Raw genomic sequence first — 13,145 nt, 5'->3', positions numbered from 1 at the left:
ATGTGTTTCGAAGCCTTAATGGTTTTCTCATTCTGAGGATTCCCTCTTAATCAGGCTATATTCACATTCGTTCATGAGCTACCTTACTCTTCTCAAATGATTTAAGAGTTTACTGCTTGGTCCAAACATAGCAGAGGTACATTCGATTCTTAAACCACTTGTTTTTCATCCCAAAGTTCTTTCATGATCACACACGAAGACACATACCCAATTCATCTTTGGTATAAACCAACCATGATAAAGGTATTTAAACATTCTGTGTTAATGATATGGATTCATGAAACTGTGGTGAAAGTGAAACCCACCATTTTAGAACCTATAAGGAATTAACATGGAATTTTGTTCTACATTTTAACAAAACGTTTGTTTCAGTACCAATTTTCGATACTCCAAATCATATTCTTTTGTCGTTGAGTGGTCTTGCTAAAATGTTCGAAACCCACGACATTTTTACCCAACAAGATCCATGACTAATTGTGTTTTATGGAATATGATTTCAAAGTGAGTATATTTCTTACTCCTTGTCACTTGTTAAATTTTTCCAAAGCATACTTGTTACCGACGGCACTGGTCAAACAGGTAATTTCGGTTACAATTTCTCACACTTATGTTTAGTCGTGATCTGTAACGAAATTTTCAACCACCCATGAAACCTTATAAAAAGATGCCCTTCAATACTTCTTAACAAGTATTCGATTGTACTTCATGGGAAACCACACAAGCTGTTAATTATCTCTCTTGATAATTAGCGAAGTCATCTTTACCTGGGATCTAACTGACTTTATGTCGAAATTTTATTTTTCGACATCACAGAACCAAAATTTTCTTAATTTTCTTCTTATCTTTATCTTTGTCACACATTGCACTCACTAAATCCTTGAGGTTCTAAGTAATACCAACTCAGGCTGAAGATTTCAGAAGTCTGGCATATGACTTCCCTTTTATACCCAAAAGTGAAAGAGCCCAACCTCCATACCGAAGGTTTTTGGTCCTTATCTATTGGGTACTTTTGAAAAGATGTCTGATGTGACGGTTTGGTTACTTTTTAAAAGATGTCTGACATGGTGTACTTTACGGCTACTGGTATGATTTTCAAAGAGAAATGTGGCTAGCTGTTAATGACAACCGTTTGGAATTCAAATTACGCCTACGTATAAAAGAGAATTAGGGATTTCATTCCAATTTTAAGCTTACTAAAAATTCTTAGAGGGTTTGTGCTATCTTCTCTCTATTCTTCAATTTTTCCCAAAACCTAACAATGGCTGCTCATCAATCGCAAACCACAGATGATGTTTCTTCTCAACCTCTTATGAAGATTCAAAGTACCAATTACCAAGTTCAAGGAGATATCAGTGTTTATCCAGAGGGGTTACTGATGCTCATTGTTTCCCTAAAGAGATATGTTTTATCGACTGCAATATTCAACTCGTTTGAAGTTCCTCTCTCATAGCTTTCTTTTGTTGGTTCTACACCAACTTACAGCAAAACGATGCAGATCATCATTTTTCAACTGGTGAATGATAAGAAGTTTCGATTGTCAAAGAAGATATTTGCTCAGATCCTTAACATACCCAATTGTGCACCTTTCTACAAGGTCACGAGTGAGCAGGTGATTCACATGTTTAATGAGATGGGTTATTAACCTACGCTCACCAAGATCAGTGTGTTCAAGAAGTCAGGATTGCCTTGTATTTGGAATTTCCTATTTGGAATCTATCTTTGATGCTTAATAGGTCGAAGTGTGGGCTTAGACAAAGCACGATTGGAGGTGTATGCTATGGTAGCTGGTCTTTATTACGACTTACAAGTGGATTATGCAATTCAACTATGGGATGAATTCATGAAAAGTATTGGGAATACGAATGCTAAAGATAGGATTTCTTATGCAATATATTGGAGTTTGATTCTTCAATACATTTATGAAAAGGATGGTATTCATGTACCTAGTGATGAAGAAACTGTTGAGTTCTCACTATATCATTTCCCAAAACATTTGAAGATGATGTAGATATCTTCCCTAATGTTTCTCGAATTCCAGACGCTATGCTTAGAAAAGTTGATCCTTCGAACCCTGTGTTGGTGGCTTACTTACAACAGATCAATCCATCTGTTATGACTGGGCTTTCGTTAAAAAAAGGCACGTGAAGGTCCTTCTAAGAAGCGAAGAGGATTGAAGAAGGATGTTCAATCGAGTCCTTTAAAAGTTAGTCCTATTGAGAAAGTGACTAAGTGTCCTAAGAAATTTGTTAAAGGAGAAAAGAAATCGAAGAAATCTACTATACCAAAAAGACTCAAGAAAATGGCTCACAAACCTCTTCATTCTCCTGAAATATCATCCATTTTTTCTTCATCCTTAAATCGCAAGCCTCAAATAAGCCAAAAGGGTATTGTAATTGAAGAAATAGCCACATCTATTTCTCCACAGTCGAAAAAGAGACGTGCTAAGGATATGGCAAAGCACATTTCGAAGAAACAAAAAAAGCAGAGGAAGCTCATAATACAAGAAGATTCGATGGAAGAGGAGAATGTTCCTGAATCTCCATTCAGAGATGACACTTTGGGTAATTTGGACGCAACCACAATTCAAGGTGATTCTACGAAGAAATCCATTCCTGAGTAGACAATCGTCATACCACCCGAAGTTTCGTTAACCAAGTCAATTACTAAGGAGGTTCGAACTTCAGGAATCCATGTGCACATATCTGATATGGACACAAATGTCAGTATTGGTGATGGAGTGTCGAAATTTGAAGCCAACCTAATCCAAGTCAAGGTATTTCGAACATTATTATTTCATCCTCTTTTGAAACTTATACAATTGATACTACCACTTCTCTACCACCATTTCATTCCACAATTTCTACTTCAACACATTCCCCTACATTTGATAACATAATGCAACAACACATCACTTCTTTGTTCCCTTCACAATCCACTGATGCACCGAAAACTGTTAATGTTGACAAAACAGAAGATGGAGGATTTGGGGGTTTGTTTGTTGATCTCAATTTTGATCTTGAAGGGGAGGAAATTCCAAATCATATGTTGATGTCTGGGAAACAATTCAAGATTTTGAAAAGGAAGCTCAACTCTTTACTCTAACTTCAAGCTGATGTAGGGGGTACACATTCGGTGTCTGGCATCGAAGTTGACGTGATGCTAAAAGATCAAGAGCATCGTCTTCAAAAAACAGTTGGATGTGATGGATAAAAATAACGAGTTAAGGGTTAAGGCTCAATCTGAAACCTTTAATGGTGCGTTGAAAGAGTTGAAAATTGTTGCGAAGGAACAACACGCTCTTTTCATTCAATATGTCAAGACAGTTCGAGAAGATGTTAATCGAAAAATTGAAGAGTTACGTGTTGATATGGAAAAGGAGATTCATGAATTGAAAAACAACTATTCTTCCCTTCTTTCGAAGGTTGACATAGTTGCTGGGTTGTAACAAAAGTTGTTGAATTCTATCATTGCTTGGTACCGAAGATAGATGCAAAGGCTGAGGATGATAACAAATGTTTTGGGAAGATTGATTCACTTTTGAGTGATTTAAAGGAAATGGTCTTTAAGTCTGGTTCCTCATCACTCTTTACTCCTAAGTTTTTAACTCAGAAGTTTTGTTTGCTCGAGTCAACAATTCACTCTGAATTGGCTCCACTTTTGAAGCTTCTCAACTTACTACCAACGGATGCCCCACCTGTTGCCATAAGGATGCAAGGGGGAGAAAAGAAAATTGTTGGTGTAAGTAAGGGTGAAGGAGCATCTGGAAAGACAAGTGAAGATGCGAAGGTTGTGGGAAAGGTCTTGACAACTCAAATTCCAGCAACAATGTCTAAGAAGACTGATCCTTCTATGTCAACAACAACAACAAGAAGACCTTTGGCAATAAGGATTGTAATTGGTGGTTCAAGATCATCTTCGAAACCTAAGCCTATTGAAGCTGATAAAGGCAAATGGAAGGGGGTTAGTGTTGAACAGACGAAGGACGAACGAAAAGCAGCTATTGAAGCTGAGTTGGAAAAGCAAAGACAAATTCAAAGCATTCTTTCACTTTGTCAAAATGATCCACCAACTATGAACAAAGGAGATCCGAGGAAGCTACATAGCTATTGAAACATTGAAGTTATGGTATTTTATGGAGAAATGCATGAGTTCGAGAAGAGACCAAAGAAGAGCTCTGCAACTGAGAATTCAGACATGAATCAGTTGGACATTACTATCAACAAGATGATGTTTATTACTTCACAATATCAGATTGGTAACAAGTTTGAAGACAAGGAAGAATTCAAAAGGCTAAAGCTTCACTTTCATGTTGTACTTAGGAAAGAAGAAGTATGGTCTCTAATCAAGATTTTTCGAGTTTTGAGTATCTCCAAAGATGTTCTATTTGAGGAAGTACTTCAAAATTTTCGATATCATGTGGTCAGAGCAAAAAACACCACCTTCAATTTCTCTGTTGCTGACTTCCCACTTATGAATCTGAATGACTTGATCTCAGTCACGAAGATTCTTAAAGTCACTGGTCATTCGAAACTTCAGGGTACAAGTAAATAAGACTATTTGTTGGGTCTTGATCATATCAATCTATTCATTGACAATTACTATGACTGTTTAGCCTTGACAGATGTCGAATTAGCTTTGATGATGGGTAAAGAGATTATTGTGCCTCAATCCTTGTTAAAAAGTCAAGCAGATTTAAAGCCATATGATGATGGGGAGATTTGTCTGAAACCACTTGGCATTGTTTTTTTTTGGTATAAGCAAGAAACGGAAGAAGACGAAATTTTTATTTCAAGCTTGTGACGTCGAAAGATATAATACTACATAGTATTGAAACTTGCTTGTTCGAATGAACAATTGTAAAGTTTAAGTCTAGAAATCCTACAAATTCCTAGTTCGCTTAAACTAATGCTCTGATACCAACTATGACATCCCCATTTTCACGGCTAGAAAAGACCGATTTGTTTATGCTTTGTTTGAAAATCAGAGTAACCTTTTAAAGAAAAGTGTTGCGGAATTTGTTCCCAAAAGAAAAATATGATAAAGATTTATCAAATCGTTTTCGAAGAAATGTATTTCATTATATTAAAACCTCAGGATGTCATGTTTGATACATATCAAAAGCATAAACAGAACCACATAGACCTTACAACATTTATTTATATCGACTGGCCTATAATCCGTAATCCCTCATCCGAACATCACATCTATGCTCATGTGCCACTACCTGTAATACAAGAAACGGAGTAGGTCAGGCTTGGGAGCCTGGTAAGCACTTAGGGTTTTCAACCCACAATAAATAAGTTTATTGATTTCATCAAACCAAACAAACTCGATTACCCATTCCCGTTATCCTCACTTTATGTCCCTTAATCATCTAATATAAGGGACCTAGCCTAAGGATTTTCATCGGGGCGACAAACACTGCTTTGGGGGTCCTCATTAATTTATGTCAAATATGGCAACCATGAGGGGGATGGAGTAATGTTGGCGAACACTGAGTTCAAATAAACCCCTACAGGTTGCAAGCCTGCTAGTATTCCACTGAACTGTCTAGTCCATGGTCGTCATCTATACTCCGCTAGATGAATGGATCATCTTAAACATTGAGGCCTCTCATCGTTTTATTTTATGATACACCATCTGTTACATCTACCCATTTTACCCAACATATTTGTAGACATAAAATACATATACAGTTTAAATCATTTAAAACATGTATAATATCGTTCATCCAACATAGGTAGCAAGTATACATATAATATGCACACATAGCACGTAATTTGTATAAAATACTTCATATCTTTGTATAAGATGAAAGTACCTATGCACTCACCTGTTAAGGTGGTGATTATGAACTTAGACAGCGCTTCGCTTCTAAAAAATAATTTCCTTGACGAAACTTAGTATTATTACAACTAGATTTTAGTTTCATGTTCATCAGTACTAATTAATAGTATTATTATTATTATTATTATTATTATTATTATTATTATTATTATTATCATCATCATCATATAAGCATTTAAGCAATACTTCTCAACCACTATTACAGACAGGGGCCAGACATGAAGCACCAGAGGGCAGGACCATTTTGGCATTATAGCACTTCTGAAATCCAATAACCCATACGACCCTTCAAATCGGATTCCCCGTACTGCAAGTAGTTAAAAAGATATTAGAACAACACTTATATAACACATAATAATAACCCAAATATTTATTATAAGTTTCTAATAACAATACTATATTTAAATAAAAGCTATATTTAAAGTAGGGTAGGCGTATCTCACTTACAATGGGTTTTTCTTAAAAATCGGGATCTGCTGGAGCAGAGCTTCTGAGCCAAAAAAACTCTTTTTCTTAGAGCCATCTGGCGCTCCGAGGCTTCCTTCTAGTGCTAGGGAAGTTCCCTAGGCTTGGGAGGGGTTTAGGAAGGCTAGAGAGAGAGAGAGAGTAGAGAGAGAAACAAGGTGTGGAATGGTGTGAAGAATTGGCTAGCCTCGCACCCTATTTATAGGGGAGCCTGGCCTTCGGTGAGTAGGGCGTTCCTGCGAGGAGCGCGTCGCGTTTCAGTGTGCAGGGCGTTCCCTCATGCACAAGGCGCTCGTACGACTAGCTGTCCGAATTCGGTTGGGGCAACGTGGCTAACTCCGAACCGAGTAACTGAACGCGAGGCGTTCCCTTCTTGCGTGGGGCGTTCCCTCGGACAACCTCGCAAATCACTATTCCGACTTCAAAATTTCATAACTCTCGCATACAAGCTCCATTTTCGACGTTCATTATATCCACGCATAGGTGGGACCGTACTCTACAACTTTTGTTTAGACTTCGTCGGCTGTTTTTGAATCTATTTTTAAAGTTATATTGTTAACAGGCCGGGACAGGAAAAGTCTGTTAAAAATTCATAACTACTTCATCCAACATCCGTTTTTGTCTATATTTTTACTGTTGAGCTACTTATAACGAGATCTTCGATTTCCATTTAGGTTGTGTCGGCAAAAAATGGGCCGAAGTATTCGAACTCCGGATTATATATTGATAAGCCGAAACTTGTAAAAATCATAACTTCTTCATACAAAGTCAGATTTGGGCGTTCCTTTTATGCACGCTCTCGGTTTAACGTATGCTACGACTTTCGTTTAGATCACTATGGCTAAAAGCACTTTATCGTCAACTCACTTTTTACATCACATAGTGTCGTGTCGATTTTGTCGCGAAACTTCAACATGCTATAACTTCTTTGTTATAACTCGGATTTCAGCGTTCTTTATATCTCCGGAATCCATGTCATGACCACTACAAATTTCTTTATATCTCGCTCGTCTATCTCTCAAAACGATTAACATATATATCCACTTTTGCTCATATGCTCTCCTTTCTTCTCGCAATCTAGATTAACCTAGTTCTCGAGATTGGGGGTTCAAATGACGAAGATTGTGCATTGCGTCGGGGTTTTGCTGGAAGAAGCAGTAGAATGTGATGCGATACATACAGAGTATGAGGTGTTGGAAATACCACCGGCATCCTTCCATTATTAGGGCCCCCTTATCCTACTCGCCCTGGTGCATATCATTGTGATGTCATGCTGTTTTTCCTCAATGTGATGTCACGTTATTTTTCTTCTCTTTCTCTTCTCATCAATCGACAATCACCACCATCTCCAATCAAATACACTTCTCCTCCTTTGTTCTTCATATCGTTTCCATGCCATAGTCGCTTGTATCAAAGCTGCTAAAGGTATAATTCAGTTTGTCCTTCCCCTAGTTCGTTTCCTTGAGTAATTAATGACTTAATTTGAGAAAAAAAAAACACATGAACGCACTTGGGTTCGAAATGGGGGACTTCATTTACTAGCATGGTGTATGATTGTGGGGTAATTGGATTTCCCCTCAAACTAAAAATGAATAATATGCTTACTTCCTATTTTGAATTTGACATGCTCCCCCATTTCACTTTTGACTTTTGACGTGCACAATGAGTATGTTTCCCTTCTAATGCTTACACACCATTAGTGTTGTTAAACAAGTACTCCAAGTGTTTGATGAAAAGCCAATTTAAACAATGACTTGTCTTTATATGTTGATAAAATTACTGGAATCATGTTTATAATATGTTTCTTCTATTAGATTATTTAACAATCTCAAATCATGTTTGTTTTATGTTTCCTCTATTGGATATTTGTGCTTTATATATGTTGTTTTTGTTGTAACTTTTATGCTCTTCACACTCTATTGATTACATGAATCAAAATTAGGACACTCGCGCGATATATTCTGATGTCTTATTATACAGTTCATTAACTAGGATAACTCTTTTGGTATGTTAAATTTATCTACAGGAAGGTTAATGCTATTGAGCAACCCTGCTATGATTGAATTATATATAGTCTTTACTTTTTATAGCCACAACTCAATTGAATTTGGTCAAATAAACATCTTTTACCTATGTTTGTTTTATTAAATATGCATTCTTTTTAAGTACAAGTTTTCAATCTAACTTGGATGTACCAATATTTTCTCAAGGTAGTACCAACCCAAGGGATGTGCGTTTGGACCGAATACTCGAACCGAAACCGAAACCTGAACCGGACCGACTCGAATTAGGATCGAGTAAGTTAATTGGGTCGGTTCTCAAGTATCTGTTTTTGCCTAATTCGGGTTTTCGGGTATTCGGTTTGGGTTACCCGAATAAAGGTTTAATCAGGACAAAAAGGTCGACCCAAAAAGTGAATAGTCACTTGAACCGAATAACCCAAATAAACCGAAATAGCCCAATTAACCCAAATAAACCGAAATGACCTGAATAACCCAAATAAGGAAATTCTATATTTAGTTCAAGAAAAAAAATATTAAATTAATTTTTTTTCTTGAACTAAAAAAATATTAAATTAATATTCAATACACACACAACCAACAAAAAAAGATAAGGGGACAAGCTATCATATTTGATACCTAAGTCAGAGTTCAAGCACTTAATCGAAGAAATCTCAAGAAATACACAAAAACGATTGAAGAACTCAAAGTCGAAGGCAGGAATACAAAGAATCAAGATTCAATCAAATCAAGAGCCACCTACAAATCAAAACTAGCACGAATGAAGAACTATATGATATGGTATATTATGCTCTCGAAAAAGTAGAAGCATAGGAGTTGGGCCTCTACGGGTGGGCCCACTGCTTCAGCGAAAGCTGGTTCTTAACTATTTAGTCTTAAGGAAATAAAATTTTGAAACGTGCTATCCTCACAAGCAAGGGTAATTAAGGTATAAAGTTTAAATAAAAGTTGCAGCCGGTTTATTAGTTTGCACCATCGAGCTTCTTCCTGACTTCGGGAATCTGTGAAAGATGGAAGATATTGTGATAATCGTCTAGGTAGTGATTTCATTGGAGTTTTCTCAGTAAATTCTAATCATGTGAAAAAAAAAGAGTGAAATGGTTTTAGTTTTTGGAGTTAAATTTTTTAGTTTCCTTATGTTTATTTCAGTTTTATTCTAAGTTCTTTTTGGGTCATCTACATTTTTCCATTTTGTTTAGTAATGTTTAATCTTTTTATTACTAGAGGGAAAGTAAGGATTAAGGTTGGGGAGATTTGTTAGATGTCTTTCCATGCATCTTTTATAGTAGTTTTTAGTAGTGTTTTGCATCATATTTTATGCATTTATGTCTGCATTAGTTTAAGTAATGTTCAGCTCATATTTATTGTCAGAATTCCCGTACTGTTCATGTTTTCATGTTTTTTTCCAGATATTTCGAATGGAGCTAAGTTTTGGAAACAGATTGAATGTATAATTGGAGCTTAATGGAGCTAAAGCACTTGAAGGAGATGGAAGATGCATTAGATTTTCTTAAACTGAAAAGTTCACATCCGAAACGCACATTTTGAGTTTACATGATCGTGTTTTTCTTCATGCAATCTGGTTTTTGGTTGTGCTTCTTTTACGCAACTTTTACAGGCCAAAAGTCAAGTTTCAGGACTTTGTATCACAAACATGATCATTTTTCCCATGAAACACGACCATGTTTTTGAGTTTTATGCCTGGTGTAGCAACATATTTCATTAAACGGAGAATTCGGGACTTCGGAGAAAAAAACACTATTAAAACGATTGTGTTTTTCAATTTTTTGTGCTTTTTGTTGCTAGCTTGTATATAAATACATCCTATCTGATCAGTTAAAACTCTAGATGTTAACAGACGATGAAAACCCATTTTTTGACCATTTTTAAGGCGGTTTTTCTCTTTGTTTTCATCAATATCTGAAGATCTGAAAGTTGTGGATCATCTCAATCAGTTAGATTAGTAAGAATTAGTAGTTTAATCTTTTTTTTCATTGTGATCGGACTTTAGCCATGTCTGGCTAAACCTTAGATTTTATTTTTTCATAGATTAGTACTTTTCATGTAATCAATCAATAGACCTGGTTTTTTATTTGTGATTTTATCTAGATTTTTCAGTTTTGTGTTTGATGAATGTTTGATTATATTTCTTTTTATCTTGATTACCTAATTTAGGATTAAGTCAATCTAGTTAATCAGTTGACGGAATATGTAATTGTTCCAATCAACTAGTAATAAGTAACAAGTATTAGACTGGTTCCATGTTGGAATAGAACTCTGATATAAACTAAAATTTCATATTTTTATGCCTCAGAGCTTGTCAAGCTTGTCAGGAGTATTCAATATTACTGAGATTTTTACATGTATAATAATATCGCTTTTCTGACTTAATTAAGAGATTGTTCAATTAGGTTAGTAAAAAGTTAGGATTAGTTGAAAATCTTGTTTTGGTTGATTAATTAGGTAAAAGAAAACTTACTAGACCTTGTTCGTAGTTTTTGTAACACTCATTTTCTAAGATTGATCGACTTAGGGTGTTAAGGAGTCAAATGTTTGATTTTGGACGAAATTCAGTGTCACAACTTGACCATATGGTGATTACAACGTGAAGTTATTGTTCAACTGCGATTAGATGTGATTGATCACAACACGTCGCATCTGATTGAAGTTCATTGTGAAAATGACTCCAGATGCAAACAAAAGACCGAATGTAAAAGAGACCGAATGTGAATGAGAGGCTAAATATGAAAGAGACCATATGCGAATGAGAGGCCGAATGTGAAACATAACGAATGTGAAAGAGGGTAACAAGATGCGAATAGGAGTGATTGGATGCAAAAGAGGGTATCCGGGTGCGAATGGGAGTAATTGGATGTGAATGAGGGTATCCAGATGTGAATGAGGGTTTAGATGCGAATGAGGGTACTCAATACGATAGGTTTTCTAATGCTAACACACATTGATTGTTTCAGAAACTTCCCCACGACATAACCATGGTGTGGTCACGACGTGCAGCCTGCTACAGCCCGAGCCCATGAAAAATTTAAGGTGTCCTTTGTATTTAAACCCCTCTAAGCCGATTCTAGGGATCATTATCAACCTCTATCACCTTATTACCTTAGAAAAATCCTAACCTTAGTCCCTTAGTGATTCTTGGCCTTTTTAGAGCTTGTTTAAACCCTTTTATGTGTGTTCTTATTGCATACTGAAGACAGAGAAGTGTATCATTGTGGATTTGTATGGCTCAAGCTTGAAAATCCAAAGCTTTCAAATCTTTTGCAAACATCTGGAGGTATAAAGTTATCACCTTTATGGTTTTATGGTTTAGATCTAGGTTAGACTCTTGGTAGGGATGAGATTTAAAACTGGAAAACCGAACCAGAACCAGAATCGGACTGGAACCGGAACCGTTACAGTCGGAATATGTTGAACTGGTTCTAGTTCTGGGTTTAAAAAATGGCTTTATCTAGGTTCTGGGTAATCCGGGTTTGGGTCCATCGGGTCCGGGCAAACTGGGTCTAAGAACCCGAACCGATATTAAGAACCGGAACCGGTTTTTGTGAAAAGTTTAAAACATGCATATATCATTCGTTTCAAGTGGAATTGACATACGGTTTTTTACAACGTGTAGTTTAGAGTTTGTACATAATTTTATACTATAAGTTTGACATTTTTAGTTTTATATTCATTGATTTACAATCCCCTAAAGTTGAGATATCAAAGCTGGAAGTTTTTAGTTTTTCAGCTTTTTGGTATTTTGTGAAAGTTTTTAAAACATGCATATCTAATTCGTTTGAAGTCGGATTGACATGCGATTCTTTCCAACTTGTTGTTTAGATTTTGTACATTATTTTAGATTATAATTTTGTCATTTTTGGTTTCATATTCAAGGACTTACAGCCCCCTTAAGTTAGGATATCAAAGTTGAAAATTTTCAACTTTTCAGCTATTTATTTTTGTACTTTGAATTCTGTGAAAATGTTAACACATGCATATCTCATTCGTTTAAATTTGGATTGACATGTAGTTTTTTCCAGAGTGTAGTTTAGAGTTTCTACATGATTTTAGACTATAATTTTGTCAATTTTGGTTTCATATTCAATGACTTATAGTCCCCCGAAGTCGGGATGCCAATATTAAAAAATTTTAAAGTTCAACCCACTAAGTAGTAAGTAATTACCAAAAGATTTCGGGTTTTTCGGGTTTTCCGCTTCTAAACCCACTTTATCTGGTTCCATCCTACCTACTTTGATGTTTCCGGGTTTTCCGTTTCTAGACCCACTTTACCCAGTACCATACCCATAACCGAACCGGAATCGGTTCCTATATATCAGTCTGGCTTTCTATTCTACAAAATCTCGTTAACCGGTTCTGGGTTTTCCAGGTCCGGGTCCATCCGGTTTGGGTTCGGACCCACTCTCATCCCTAACTCTTGGTTTGCCAGCTTTTGGTCCCATGGTTTCGGTTCTTGTGAGTAAAAGCCACTCCAGAGCTCAAGGTTGTTATTTTATGTTGCTTCTGAGGGTCATGTGTTATAAAAATCAAAATCCTTGTTGATATCTTTCACTCATGCAAGAGTTTGAAGTCTTTAAAGAATGTTATAGACCTAGGGTTTGGCTTCTTGACCTTTTGGGTGGTTATAATGGATAAAGTTGGAAACTTTATCCTTCTAGACCATGTTTCGGACCAGATATGAGCTTTCAAGCTCTTAAGGTTGAAGGAATCAACTTAACCAATTAAGCTATTTGGAACCCAACCCCCACGACATGGCATCAGGTCGCCACACAGTGGCAATTGGGAAGAGTGTTGAGA

Source organism: Lactuca sativa, chromosome 1 (assembly GCF_002870075.4).
Source record: "Lactuca sativa cultivar Salinas chromosome 1, Lsat_Salinas_v11, whole genome shotgun sequence".
Classification (NCBI taxonomy): Eukaryota; Viridiplantae; Streptophyta; class Magnoliopsida; order Asterales; family Asteraceae; genus Lactuca; species Lactuca sativa.
This window is presented reverse-complemented; position numbering follows the sequence as displayed.